Source organism: Lytechinus variegatus, chromosome 1 (genome assembly GCF_018143015.1).
Source record: "Lytechinus variegatus isolate NC3 chromosome 1, Lvar_3.0, whole genome shotgun sequence".
Taxonomy (NCBI): domain Eukaryota; kingdom Metazoa; phylum Echinodermata; class Echinoidea; order Temnopleuroida; family Toxopneustidae; genus Lytechinus; species Lytechinus variegatus.
In genome coordinates this window covers 92,341,018-92,356,718 of record NC_054740.1, presented here as the reverse complement: position 1 = coordinate 92,356,718, position 15,701 = coordinate 92,341,018, and the positions used below count along the sequence as shown (strand labels likewise).

Genomic DNA, 15,701 nt, shown 5'->3' with positions numbered 1-15,701 from the left:
GAGTGCAAATCGCAAGCCGAAATCTTTGATAAACTGTCATGAAATGGGGATTTTAAGTATATAGAATTAATATTGAGATACATATAACTCACCAATCAAAATGGGAGCGTGAAGCGCTAGCTGATCTACATTCTGACAATCTGACCTAAAATTGAATAACTTAACCAGTGCATTATACCCAATGGTCCTGCACTGTATTACATCTAGATCAAGACATGATACTATATAGTGACATGAAAAAAAAATATTTTCCAAGTCTACCCCTCATCTTATTTCATTCATGCGTCTCCGATCCTAGTTTCTCCCCTCTTTTCCCTTCTTATTTTTTTTTCTTCATTCCCCTTCTTTTTCTCTCCCCCCCCCCCCCCCCCCCCCCCCCTCCTGGAAGGCCTGGGTGGATCCGCCTTTGCTCCCGATGCTAGAATGGAATTATTAAACTGTAAAATTTAAGTCTGTGTTTGCAGACTAGTCGCCTCTGGACGGTCGCATCATGTGACGAGGCACGTGACCTTCAATCAGACATTCGACGGACGGACCCAGTGCACCTCTCCGATTTTTTTCTGTCTTCAATAAATTGGATATAGATCTACATGTATTCAGTGCTAGGATAGTAGTGGTGAGAAGTAAGTACCGAACCGTCTTTCAATTTTGTACTTGTAACTTTCTGTTCGTCAAATTCATGTTGTGTTTCCATATATATGCGATAAGCGTGACCAAAGTAACTTAGACCAAAGTCTCAACGCCAACTGACCCAGGTCCAGGCCAGCGGGCGGGAGCCCAGGGGCCGATTGCACGAAAGGGTCTTTCCAAATCCAAGGACTGTCTTTCGTGTCGCCCATCTTTTATGATACGCTATAAGCGGGGGTGTTTCTTAAATTTATGATAAAGAATAAGATTCGTTAGCTTGCTTTTAAATCAAATTTTATACAATTTTATGATATATCACACATTTTATAAATAAATATTTTGTTTATTTTAACAGACGAATGAAATACGTTGGCAGATGATTTATTTAAAATGCGTTTCACATGGCGCATCATAAAAGATGGGCGACACGAAAGACGGTCCTTGCAAAGTCAAAGACCCTTTCGTGCAATCGGCCCCAGGACTCAGAGCTTACCGTGTAATTGACCATACTCACCGGACTAGCGTGAACTCAGCTCACTGGTTGTCCCCGACCATTTGCCATACAGCAAAAGGTAGGGGACGGGACTAGAGCCATGTGAGCCGTAGTAATAGACAAAGTTTTGTATAAAAAATGTAAAAGTAAGAGAGTTTGACTTACCAGTCTTTCCCCTCCAACCAAACGTTGATCTTCCTTCCGTCGTTCTTGTATTTTTTCCTGGAAATAACGATATATTGTCATTTACTGCAGCTGCAAGCACTCTAGGCGACACCGCAATACTTACCCGTGTTAAGAAACTGAGACTCCACTCACGCGCATTTGGGCAGCCCTAGCTTAGAACTAAGCTTTCTTTCCGTAAAAAATCTTTATTCTTATGATTCAATAAATGTTAATGAATATATAATTACTCTTAAATCGGTACTCACCGGTTCTTTTCTTGAATTTTCTGCCAAATTCCCACGCTTCTGGCTTCAATTCTGCGATGGATTCTGTTGCCATAGACAGCTACACATGCAACTCTATTTATAAATGGAGCGCCCCTTACGAGAGTTGTTAATGCCGCGGAAAAATTGTTAGGCATTTTGGCCTGTGGTCAAGGCGTTCTTTTGTTCTATTTTTTTTATAGGTATGAGATCGAAATCACAGCGACTATTCACACTGTTCCATAATGATTCCGAAAGGAGGTGCAGCACCCCCCACCCACATGGGCGCAAATCCCAGGGGGACACTTCCCCCTAACCCAAAATAGTAGGGGCACATTATCAAATGTCCCCCTACTATTTTTGTTCTTTTATATATGATGGAAAGAAATAGGCCCACATCATTTAAATCGAAGTAAAACATGTATTTTGGACGAGACGACCTTCTTTTGGGGGTGATAAACCTTCCTTTTTTTTTTTTTTTTGTTAGTTTGTTTTTGTTTTTTTTTGCCTGTTTTCCAGCCCCTGGTCCCCTACCTTAGATTTCCACCCTTGCCTCCCACTACTCTTGATATTGTTTGCGAATCTGTTTTGTAAATTAAAGGGGAATTTCACCCTGATAAAAAGATGATGAAAATATGAGAAAAATCATTTCAAAATATCGATGAAGGTGTTATTTGACAAAAAATGGAGTTGATAGAATTTAGAATGCTTGATTTATTGTGACGTCTATAACGAGCAGTTGCTCTATCCTAAATATAAAATGCCCAAATTTCCCATTTTTAATGGTCCGTAACGACCCACTTTTTTCTTTTTGATAACAAGTATGAATTGATATAGGCCTACTAAAATGTACCATAAAAATCATTATCATGTATTTCTTGATATTTCATTTACTTTTTTACCATAATAATAGCTGCTTGCAAAGGCCTACGCCGTCACAAAAAAACCCGGGGGGCCGGGGGGGGGGGCACTTAGCCTACATTGACGAGTGGATACCATGCGCGACCAAAAAAAAACGTAAAAAGGATGTCCTTTTCACGATAGGGCACGTTACCTACGTAACGTGATAAGGGTGTCAAAAACAAAAAAATAACGAAAAAAGGGTATCTATTAATTCGCTAGGAAAACCGTCGTGTTTAGGGTCTAATTTGCGGGGATGATAAAACAAAATCAAAATGTTTTATAAAGGATGTCCTTTTTGCTCCAACACTTCGTGTTTAGAGTCCGATTTGCGCGAGGTGTAGAAGGTGGGGTCGTACTAAACCAAATAAGGTAAAGCCGACGACCGAAGGACCCGTAACAATAAAACATTCCTGTACTTGTTTAGGGGTTCATTTCAGGGAATATTTGCCAAGAGTATCGTTTTGTTTCCAATACTTGTTAAGGGTAGGGTTTCACATGCCAATACTTGTTAAGGGGTGCATTTTCAGAATATGGAAATTACGTGTTTAGGGTGCTTTTCGAGACCCCATGGTCGCGCATGGTATCCACTCGTGAATGGAAGTGGCCCCCCGGGCAAAAAAAAAATCTTACCTTTGAAAAAGATTGGTGGGGGATGGATTTTCCTCGAACGCATACCAATTTTTTTTCTGCTATTTTCATAATAAACTTTAAATGAATTCAACTTTGCACTACTTAATTTTTTCAAAGACAAAATAACAAAATTACATCTCGTCATCATCATCATCACCACTATCATTAGCATCACCATCATCATCACCACAACCGTCACCACAACCATCATCATCACCAAGATAATTTTCATCATCGTCATTGCCATCATCATCTTTTTTTTTTCTTTATTTTTTCCCCATCCCTTCTTCTTTTTTTTTTCTTCCAATATTCCTCCTTTTTTTTTAGAGCGGCACACCGTCATGCTCCCTCACTGATTATCCGCCTCTATATGCTTGGTGTTGTATAAATTGGCGGATACCTGAATGAAATACTGAAGAGAAAATAAGGAAAGGGAAAAAGTAAGAAGAAAAAGAAGATGAGAAGAAAAAAAGAAAGCCAAACAAATGAAACAAAACAATGTCAAAATTTCGTAATAAAGTCTTCTACATGTACGTCAGTTTAATAATGATGTTTTCATTGAAATGAGAACAAAAAAAGAATTGAAACCATAGGCGGCGGAAGCGGGGACGTTCCCCCCTAAATTTGCTGTTGACCTTTTTTTTTTGCTTGTCAATTTATTTTCCTACGTCCCCCCTAAAATGTTTGGGTTGAGAGCCTTTTTTTTTGCTTGTCAAAATTTTTTAGGTTGTCCCCTCCTAAAATTTGGGGCTTCCGCCGCCAATGATTGAAACAGGACTACATTATAATATAGTGTAAAGAAATAGAGGGAAGCTCCGAGACAATAAAAAGGTTGAAAAAGAAAAAAATGTGAAAACACAAAGCTCTCACACTTTGAGCATAATAACAAATAATAACAAATAAGCGAGGACAAGTAGCTGAGGGACCCCCCCCCCAACTCTCTCTCTCTAGTTATCTATCTATCCGACTCGATTATATAAGAGAAGAATTTACTTATCAAAATATTATGAGCAAAAAGCACGAGCTGATATTTTTTATGAATATTCAAAACTGATAGAGAGACGCAATCGAATTATTCGATTGCGACAAAATTGATGATCTGAGAATTTATTGTTTTTAGGAATTCATTAAAAGCATAAAGTTGATCAGCATTAAAATATGGCAGGCGCAACGCATGAGCTAAAGCTTTATAGGCATACACCGATAAAAAAATTTAAGTATTTTTGGTAATCATGAAAAAAATTGATATTTCATGAAAGAAAGCTCAAATCCCGAGGAGGAATATTCTTATGAATTGACTTTAAAAAAAACTGTGGTAAGCCCCATTTAATATTTGATTATAAGTCGAATAAAACTGTAAAAGCTGACAAACGTTCGCGTGATATTTGGCAACCTCCCCCCCAAAAAAAAAATAAATAAATAAATAAAAAATAAAAAAAAGTTTTTAACTATAATAATGATCGAAGGTAATTTTGTCTCGCGTAGAACTGGACAAATGAAAAAGATTGTCACTAAAAAAATGAAGGTAATTTTGACCCACGTAAAATTTGGCGAGCCCCCCCCCCAAAAAAAAAAAAAGGAAAAAAGGTTTTAACAAGCAAAAAAAGGCTAAAAAGGAGAAAGAAGAGACAAGAATAATTATGAACGAAATATCCCCATTACAAATAATGCTGTGATCATCATAAGGGAGGGGTCGCATAACTAGTATGAACAACGTATTTAATTCCAAAATATTTACTACAAATCTCAATAGGGGGATCGGGCAGAAATGCTCACCCCCACCCCCACCCCCCCCCCCCCCCGATCCGCCACTGATTCCAATCAATAATGATATTTATCTGCAATACTGATACTTTGGAATCAAGATACTGAAGATTGATACGCTTTACATAAATTATGAACGTCTGACAAAAAGATAATCTACCGATCAGCTGACCGATCAGCTGACCAGTTCGCGTATCACTTCGGAGTTGATCACTCGTCGCAGCTGTGTGGAACGCTCACCGAAAATCAACAAAAAGGGCCTGAAATGTAAGTTTAATGATAATATATTTTAATTTGAACTACTTAATTAATACTTTTAATGTCTCCCAAACAAATGAAAGTCATATCACGTAACTCCAATTTGTATTAAGGCGTACATTTACCAAAGTCTTGGGTTGGAAATCAGAACAGCATTGTCTAACCCATATTTTTGGGTAATGTCGCCTATGAGGTCCATACATGTTAATGTTTGGACCTCATTGGTACTAGGAGTGGTTCCCTTAAGTCACTGCAAGACTCCTTCACATATCGTCGGAATGTGTCAGGAAATTTTTCTTGATTGTCAGTAGCGCATAGACTTCTACGTAAGATCGTATCTCTGTGACGTAGGATGTAACACGCCCTCTTGTGCTCAATGAAAGAAAGCTAACAGAAGCGACCACACCACTGACATAGCTAGCTACAGAGCTGTATAAAAATGTTTCTCTCCACAAATATCTGTTTCCGGTGATGATTCTATTTCGAGTCTCCATATCCAGCGATAGTAGTCTCTTTCTCCCCTGACACACAATATTTTTTTTATTATTTTATACACAAGAATAATAGTTGTAGCGCCATCACCTTAGTTTATTCTATAATTATTCTATAATGAACTGCATCTTGTCGTATGGTGAAACTGAAAGGAAATATGATGCCTTTTTTTGGGGGGGGTTATTGCTTCTTCTCTCGATCCCTCTCTATTTGTTAATTACTATCATTGTAAAGGATAATTATTAATGTTATTATTTTGGTTATCTTTTTTTTTCAAATTGTTTTTAAATATTCATTTTCATTATATTGAATATGTATTGTTACTTTAATTATATTGAAAAAATAAATTGTTGAACGGAAGGAAATAAATAAATGTAAATCTAAGAGTGAAATATGAAAAGAATGAAAGGGGCAAGGAACTCAATACAAAGTTATGAAACAGAACATAATTACAAAGTTATGAAACAGAACATAATAATAATAATTGTGGAGCGTTGTGGCCCAGTGGATTAGTCTTCGGACTTTGAAACAGAGGGTCGTGGGTTCGAATCCCAGCCATGGTGTAATTTCCTTCAGCAAGAAATTTCTCCACACTGTGCTGCACTCAACCCAGGTGAGATGAATGGGTACCCGGTAGGAAAAAATTCCTTGAATGCTTTGAGCGCCTAGGCAATCCAGCTAAAGCCGGGGTAATAATAATAGCAGGGCCCGCTGGGAGAACAGTTTTCGGAACTGAAGCGGCTTCCCTGGGTAAATATACCTATATTATTATTATTATTATTACATAATGATAATTACATGTACGTTCCAATTAGTTTTAATGAGTTTATTTCATTTATCCAAGATGGGGAGCACATCAGTCTCGTGCCCACCCCTCGAAAGCCATAGAACAGATTTTGCATCCATTTTTTGTGATAATTTGTCTACCTTTTTTTTCATTTGATTTTAATCCTTTGGTTTGATTTGAAATCAATAAAATTAACTTAAAACTTCCCTCCCCTTGAAAATTTGGAGTCTACCACTAAATAGCCTTCTTGGTAAGAGATTTTTAACCTTATTTATTTATTAAGGAAAATCATTTTGGTTTGGATTTTAAATCAATGAAAACAAACTTGAAACTTCATACTGTATAGCGAGGAGCTCTTATGAAAATTATGAAATTATTCGTTGCATAAATCTTCTTCATGTAGGAGAGGGGGGGGGGCCGGGGCTTGTTATTTTTTTCTGTAAAAGAAACTGCCCCTTCCCCCTTTCAAAAACCCTGGACTCACCCCAGATTAGACCCACAGTAAAGTTCGTTATTCCGAAGTTCTGTCACATTTATAATTCGGAAATTAATGCCTAACTGTGTTAAAAGTATTTTTCTATCCTCAAGTTCAAAATCAGAAAAGAAAAAGAGGCTTCTTCATCAAGAGACCCATACCAGAAAATGAACTAAATCGAAACAACTGAATTTCTCCTTTATTTTTTTATTTCATACAAGGGGAATTTTCGAAGTTTTTAAGCAAAAGATCTTAACTGGTATATAGCTCACAAAACTGCATGCCACCTCTCACTTCTCTACTAATAATCTTTGAATAATTCAAAATTTATATGTTAGACTTCACCTCTTCGCTCACCTCTCCAGCCCCCTTACCCCCTCTCCGTACCTTTCTCTCTCCCCCTCTCCTTTTCTCGCTTCATACAATTTATCTCACTTCAGCGACAAACCCTTTCTCTCGTTGCATCATCTTCACTTCCTTGTTTCAGTTTTCAATATTATAACAAGAGACTTTTTGAATGATTACAAGTATAATCTAGAACACTAATACAAACTGTCATTATCATAATGATGAACTTTATTTTAAAGTCATAAATCATAATTATGATTACTTTTATAGACACAGAGATATGTATTGCTATATCATTCTTGTAAAAAAATGTTCTAAGGTAGAATTAAATCACAAAATAAACTTTTAATATCAGTTTTGTCATGTTTATGTCTTAGTTCGCCGTCTGCATTAATAACATATGATATTTATTTACTTAAAGTCTTTGGAGCAGACATCAGCAGAAAGTAAATTTTGTGATTCCAATTTAAAACAGCGATATAAAATGACCGCCATGTTATATCACACATAAGTTTTGTTTAGCTGAATATTTGAAAATAATATAATGCACTGATACAAAACAAATGAAATAGGTCTCATTATTTATTTATTCATTTCTTCCTTTATATCTACTGCAATTAATAAAAAAAAAGTTAAAAACCGCTGTAAAAAAGTTCATTGGAAAACTTTTTGTTTTTTTAGGTGACACATGATGAGCATAAAGAGAAAATTAACCAATCGTTATCCAATATTCTTCAACAGTCATAATATACCGTAAAATTGTATTTTATTGAAATTCATACGGTATGTTTTGCTGAAAATACTAAATAATAAACAAGCAAATGTTAGAAACGACCAAACTGTTTAAAAGGTCGATTTGGGATTTGAAAACAATTATGAAACGTTTGTTTCATGTGATATAGAAACAATTTCTTTGAAAATCGACTCACAACGGATTCACTGAGTCTTAACTTCACTGGCGTAAATCACGAGGGATATAATATTTACACGTACTGCCAAGGAACATAACATGTTGTTATCATATGAATGGTGTTTTGTCATATCGTCACATGGTGGTTTGGACAACTCACTGCTTCAATTCTAATAGTAAGGGGCGTCAATTTGCGCCATCTTGGCTTCTTTATCAAACTGCTTACTTAATTTCACCAATGTCTTTTTCATGGCGCACGCTTCATCCGATGAGAGCTGCTTCCCAACTGCTTTTATCTTAACAGAGGTCATTTTTCTTCCTTTTTTTTCTTTGAAGAGGTAGCCGTACCTTGACTGGAATTCAATTACATCCTCTTTATACCTCGAAAATCTTGGGCTCGGTTTTCGGGATTTTGTTTTTTCTCCAAGACAAACATCTTCGGCAAACTCTTCCTCCATCCGGGCTCCTAGGCATCCGGCGAGTTTGCCTGCCCTTTTCAGACTTTTATGGGTCTGATTCCCTTTCAACTGTCGCACGGAATCTGTAAAGTGGAATAAAATTTCATTTTAGACAATTAGGATGAAAGGCCGTTGTTAGAAATGTGGTCACTTGAAGCTCTCTTACAGGTCTATGGTCCCGATTTGACAGGTCTCATGTTGCACATGTATGTAAATGCCATCGGAAAGCTCTTCCAGATTTTTGTTAAATTGGCATTCACGTAAAACATTGGGGGGGTTTTGCTTCTTTTCTTTTTTTTTTGTTTGTTTCTTTTTTGTGTGCCAGCATATTACCCCCTTATCCTCAAAACACAGATGAAACCCAAAATAATTGTTCTGCCTGTCCTTAAAAGAAAAATTCATCCCAACAAAGAGTTGATTTGAATAAAAAGAGACACATTCAACAGACATAACAATGAAAATAACATCAACAGCGGATGTAAAATAACAAAGCTATGACAGATAATAAGGTATGGCATTTTTAAGTTTCGTTTCATTTCACAAAATAGTACTATGCACATCCCGGTCGGTACGCAAATGAGGGAACTGATGGCATCGCTCACTCACTATTTTTTTTGTATCTTATTATATAAAACTATATATATTACATAGAATATTATATTTCTCCCTGAACTTGTGGAATTACCATTGTTTAACATTGATTTATTATGGTTAAGTCAAATTGGTCCGTATAGTCAAATCTGTAAAAAATAGAAATATTGCACGATTCAAACAAGAAAAAAAAGTGAATGAGGGACATCATCGATTCTCTCATTTGCATGTGACTAAATTGTGCATGCAACTATTTGTAAAAATGATACAAAAATCTTATTTTATATCCGATTTGGATGACATTTTCCAATCTTTATGGATCTAAGTAAACATTTTCCTTCAGTGGACTTGACCTTTAAGAAGTTTCCGAGGTCATATACTGGGCTATCGACGCTGATAAAATAAAACTATTGGTATTATGCATATTCATAATTATGGTAGTAAGGCTGATATATTTTCTGAACATTTCTAAATAAATGTTATCACGTCGAAATCTCTATTGAATACTTTTATCATTCATGTTTTCTGGATTTAAACTAATCGCTGAATTTCTTGCTAATTGCAGATTAAAAATATGCTATCAATAAAATAAGTTAATGTCTGACTGAAAACTTATTCTTCGTGGCATATAATACTTTTTCGTCATCGGACCTTTATCTGCTTTTTATTTGTGTGTTTGTGTCATGGCTGCCAAAAAAATGTTACACTATGATGCTATAAATCAACAAATTATAGAATAACGGTTGTGAATAGTTGTTGATTGGTATAAATAACTTCATACAGACTGATCTGGAAATAATGTCAACCTTCAACCTTATGTTAAAAAACTTTCGGTGTCCGTCAAATTTCTGATGGACTGATCATGACAAATGGATTCGGCACACAATCATAGGGCGTTAACTCTTGGAACGTATAACTGTGGCCGGTAGAGGACGAGTAAAATGTGGCTGTGCTAATTTAAAAAGACCGCGGTGAGCTGCTTTCATATAGAAGAGCTTAGAGGTACCCATATGTAATTCGGATGGTAGCTCCATGATTAGACCAAGGACGTGAGAGGGAGATTAGACCAACCTCGACTTTATGGAAATCACTCAATGTGCTGACATTTTTAGGATATGTATGTGTATGTATGGACGATTTCGGATGATATCTGCGTCAGATTCATGGGAGATGTTGAGCGTAATTAGACAATTTCTTTTTGTTTAGTGGGCTTGAACTTAATGATGAACTTGCCTTTCAGGTGGTGGTTGAATGTTTCCATCTGGAAATCCATCGCCTTGTTTTTCCCAGCTCCGCCGCTTAGATTCACAGTGCGGTTGTACACTGCTTCTTGTTGGATGCGCGGTGGATAAAACCCTGCAGTGCCTGATGTTTTATAGTGTAATGTATATAATCATAAGATGTTTTAACAGTGGTAATAACATTTTAGTCAATAGCAGGTCCCATACTGTTAAAACCATTTTTCTATATCATACAAGTCGTTTTCTGTTGTCAGAATTAATATGATTGACCAGTTGACCAATTCTATATACCTGTGTCAGGATAACTAAATTTATGGGTTTTTTGTGGTCTTTGGCTATAAATGACTGAAGATTGAAAGTGTTCTATTTCGGGGCCACAATCTCAATTCCGCTCAAAACAAAATAATCTAGTGATGGTGTCTTTTTTATATTACACTGCAAAGTTTATACGACTAGCCCGTTGAATGAGGGTAAGTTATTATTTTTTTCACATTCGTGCATTGGACACTCTTACCTGCAAGATACTGATGTGCGATTGCAACATACTTGCTGTGTCCCTTACAAAATAGGTCAGGCATGTACAATTTCCAATAACGGCGCGATGCTTCACCATCACCTAACAATGAGCATTTATATATCCATGTTATGAATGAGCAAATTAATACTTTTACGGTACAGCATATATTTTAATGAGTGGGCAGCTTTTCTTAAAGGGGTCGAGGCTGAAAAAATATAATTGACCAAACAAGATGAAATTAGAGCAAAAAGGAAATTACTTCGAAAATCAGACAATTTTAAATTGTCAACAAAGATATATCATTTCGGGAAAAGAGTTTCTTCCATTGCATTTCATCTTGAATATGAAATGAGCAAGGTGGTGATATAATTTGCCCACTTATTCCTTTTCATTTTATTATATGATCATATTCATTCCCAATAATGTAAAACTGGTTCGGCACCTGATTTAAAGCATGAGATAATAATCGTTGCAACTCATTTTGTTGATAGGGAAACAATTATCATTCACGCATATGAAAATTCAAAATAATGATGGTTTTATGTGATAACATCAGAAAAATGGCAAAGTATGTACCTGACATTGTCAGCCCATCTTTTGAATATTCATGGCGATGTACATAATTATAATTGTAACTGTATAACTTTTTTGATTTTTTTTTCTGTGTTGCTATTTTATAAAACAAATAAAACAAAACAAACTCGCTCTGTCGTGTGTTAAAGTAAATGCAGAGAAAGCTCGGTTTCTTCAGATGATGCACACTGGGCACTCGCCGCAAGCGGCTCATGCGCAGTGCCGCACCTATCTATAAAGAACCTTGTGTGCTCTGCATTTCCACTAACGCACTCGGCTGCATGCATTATTTTAATACCTTCACGTTCAGCATCCCTCAAGCACTCATTGAATAAGCTGGAAAATGTACAATGCTGCAGGTAGTAGAGCAACTCATCATCTTGTTCACCGCAAGCTGGCGAGCAAAACCAGTCTTTGTCTAAAAAGGATAATCATATAGGTGATGATACTCTCATGACGCAAAGGATATTAAAATAAAGCTATACATTTGTGTAGGGAACATTGTCCGATGGACAATTCTTATATGAGCGCAGTGTGGAGCAAAATGTTACGTTTTGACAAGATGTGATAATAAAGTCAAGGAGCTTCAAAATAGAGCTCCTTGATAAAATATATTGTTTCTGTCTTGGTGGGGATGGCATGCCATCACACCTCACCGAAAGGTGGAGCGGGGATATTTCCCCACGGGATTAAATCCCTGTTTCATTACTTGCAGTTGGAGTCTTGGACCAATAGGCCCTTTGTTTTAAGATTTACCGTGAGAGATTGTTGTCGATCTCACGCAGGAGTGATGGAAGGACTTCCCCTTCTCACAGGAACTGTTCGAACAAGTCCACTTTAAAATGCCCCCATCTTTACTCCTGCATATACAGAATTGGCCATTACCAGATTCTGTGCATTCTTTACTGCAGAACCAGTCGGTCTCTTCTTCCCCGTCTGACACCATGACACAATCCATATGAAACCATCTACCTTCCTTGCAAGTTACATTTGAACATTCAAGCATCGACGTTCCATCAAGTTCTGAAAAGTATACATGCATACTCCATTGATGTGTTATTATTATCACAATTATTATCATCATATTTGTCATTACATTCAGATTGGATTTGATGCAGTACAACTCAGATATTATTATGATTATCATTATCATCACCATTATTATCATTATCATCGAGATAGATACGCATCTCTTGTATTTTGTTCAGCAAACTTTAATAACGCTCTTTATAGGTCAAAAAGACCTTTATTTTTTATGAAACGCTTTTTTTCCCTTTCAAATTTACATCAGCACCCCCCCCCCCTCTGAAAAATATCTTTCCAAGGGTCCTGGTTTATGTATAAGATGGAAGGACTATGTATGATATTGCTCAATTTGAATAATTTTTGCACCCCCATAAAATTCGTCATTATTTTATATCCCCTCACTCCCTTCTATGATTCAGATTGGGCTCTATCTCTCTCAAAAAAGTTTCACCTTCTTTGCAAAAGCATAGCTAGCCTTATCGTCATATCCTTCGGTGGTTGCATGAATGGTATCCGCCACCTGATTCATGGGTAATTGGAACCATGTCCTGAGAATTTCGTCAGCCACTGAGTCGAGGTCTGGATCTTTGTTGACTTCGGCCAGTTCCTGAATTATCTCATGTGCGAAGGCAACTACAAACGACGTAGATATGAACTAGATCAAGTTAAAAAGAATACATAGAACATTTTTATTGGTCATGCTGATCAGAGGTTCAAATATTTTATTTAAAGAACACAATCATGATAATATTGTGTATCGCCTATTTTAGATGTTTTCTGAGGGAGGAAAATACAAACGAATTTGGTTTACATGTAATCAATTTATTAATTTTATTTGTTTATTCACTTTATTATATTTTTAAAGAAGAAAAAGTAATCTCTTGCACGGTTCTGTACATTAGTACTTGTTCGAGCAACCGATTGAACACATACCAAGAGAAAATTATCAGTATGATTGAAACTGGACATTTGTTCGTTTACAGAGCGATGGCCAAATGCCTTCTGGATGTTTTTTAAGGTGCCCTTTTCCGTATGAGCGGAGTTTGCGTACAACTCTGTGATAATGTCCTTTATGGAGTAAAAAAGAAATTAACAGTGGTTAATATATATATATATGTTATGTACACTACTGATTCATAAGAGCATTCAAAGAATTAGCCTGGTTATGGATACAATCAAGGAAAGCTGGGGGAGAAAGATAAAATCAGAAATGATAAAGACCGAAGAAAACTGATTTTTGATTACAGATTTGATTCAACATTTAATAAATAACAAATTTAGAATTACAAATCACACAACACTGCCCACGCAGAATCTACCTGTTGAATGTAAATAAATGCAAAGAATGAAATAATTTAATCACTCCATGGAATACAGTAACTTCATTTACAATCGAAGAAACAGTAACATTATACTTAAACAGATCTCTTCATATAAGATAAATGAAATAATAAATATTTTGTACAAGAATATGATTCGTAAAATTGTGTGTTTACATAAGCATCATAAACAAAATACTTTTCTAATTAATTACCTGACGCTATCTGTTAAATTGAAGCTGAACTCCTCCTCGTCTGACTCAAATTAAGAATCAATTAAAGGTGGACATCTTGAATACAAAATGAGAAATGACATCAAAATAATTCTTTAAATGAGTGTCAAAATAGATAAATGATTACGCAACTATAATACTCTGACGTCATAATAAACATACGATAATGTAACCATATAAGGTAATTCTTTAAATAAGTGTCAAAATAGATATATGATTACGCAACAATAATGCTCTGACGTCATAATAGATATACGATAATGTAACCATATAAGGATAACAATTGTCATGACATAATAATACATTCATTGTTTTCCTTCATTAAATCATTAAAAAACGCTTAATCATATTATACGCGCTGCAGAACTTGTGTGCGCTTTGAACAGAAAACAAGGCTGCGCGAATGTATCAACCTGCAATGTTTATGTTAACAAGCCAGCCGTAACGGTAATAAATCAAATGAAAAGAGATAATTAACTGACACATATTCAATAATTTCGATATAGAGTATTTACAAGATAAGAATATGAAATAGATCATCTTAAAGCAAAAATGATGTACATTCATAATATGAATTTCCACTAAACGACAATAGATATGAATAGGTACAAGAGTAAAATATTGAACATACTCATAATATTTCAAAGTGCTCAGAATGACATTTCGTCACTGAATACCACCGTGACGTAGTATTAGAACAGAGAAAATATTCACTAAAACTTGCTCCTCGAAATTCACAAAATTGGTCAGACATGTCATTCCAATTTACAATCATTAAACAATTACCACACAATGTAATCACCAATAATAATACTCGATCTTCACAAATATATCAACTTACCAATTAATAGAACAATCGCCAAAAATCGACAAAATTGCAAGAGAAACAAATGTCGTCTGTCACTGACTTTTCATGGAATTCGAGCTGACGTCATACAGGTTGTGCGCAGGCGCAGTTGATTTGTTAAAAAAAACGAATATTCCAGTCGTGCGAGGGGGGGGTGAGGGTGTAAACAAAGAATCGTGGCAACAGAAAAGTAATACATATTTATATACGATATAAATGCATATGGTAATAAACCAAAAGTAGTAATAAAAGACGAAATCATTATGATAAACTTCAAGATTAAATTTCTCATTATTAAGTTAATAATGATGGTAATGATAGATAAATTCTTTATCATAACATATATATATGTATATATATATATATATAAGAATATATAAGAATATAAGAATATATATAAGAATATGTGCGTAATATTATCCCCAAGACGTAATTTGAAATATTAGGGGTCTTTTTACAAAGTAAAAACTTGTTATTGATATGCAATATACAAATACCAATATGACATTGTGTATTTTCTTTATATTTTATTGCATGTATAAGAAAGTCGATTTGATCGTAGCCAATTCGAATGGAGACATAGTAGGCCCAACGGAGTTATAGTAGAAAATAAAAGATACGTGTATGCCATTTAAGACTAAATTCTTAACTATGGGGCCGCTATGAAAGCATCACATCGCCCACACTGAGAATGCTGAACTGTTAAAATTCCAAAATGATAATTTGATACTGTCTAAACCTTATGGAATTTTGTTTAATTCGAACTGAAAATAAACTGAGT

The 15,701-nt window shown here is 35.5% G+C and overlaps 1 protein-coding gene and 2 long non-coding RNA genes across 6 annotated transcripts in view; 1 reads left to right on the top strand and 2 right to left on the bottom strand.

The window, feature by feature from the left end:
- Positions 1-496: 496 nt before the first annotated feature.
- Positions 497-15,701, top strand: part of LOC121428713 (ferroptosis suppressor protein 1-like) — a 29,599-nt gene continuing 14,394 nt past the window's right edge. For all 3 annotated transcript variants that reach the window (XM_041625533.1, XM_041625541.1, XM_041625526.1), the window contains exon 1: positions 497-623. The gene's annotated coding sequence lies outside the window, so the exon portion shown is untranslated. The remainder of the gene's footprint in view (positions 624-15,701) is intronic.
- LOC121428735 lies at positions 10,366-12,751 on the bottom strand. The gene is made up of 2 exons (XR_005971826.1): positions 11,794-12,751; positions 10,366-11,021 (listed from the first exon to the last, which is right to left on the bottom strand). It is a non-coding gene; the product is annotated as an uncharacterized LOC121428735 (long non-coding RNA).
- LOC121428742 lies at positions 12,827-15,211 on the bottom strand. Of its 2 annotated transcripts, XR_005971830.1 has the most exons (4): positions 14,915-15,211; positions 14,056-14,130; positions 13,455-13,589; positions 12,827-13,176 (listed from the first exon to the last, which is right to left on the bottom strand). It is a non-coding gene; the product is annotated as an uncharacterized LOC121428742 (long non-coding RNA). The 2 variants fall into 2 exon arrangements; XR_005971827.1 differs by lacking the exons at positions 12,827-13,176; positions 13,455-13,589 and adding an exon at positions 13,644-13,840.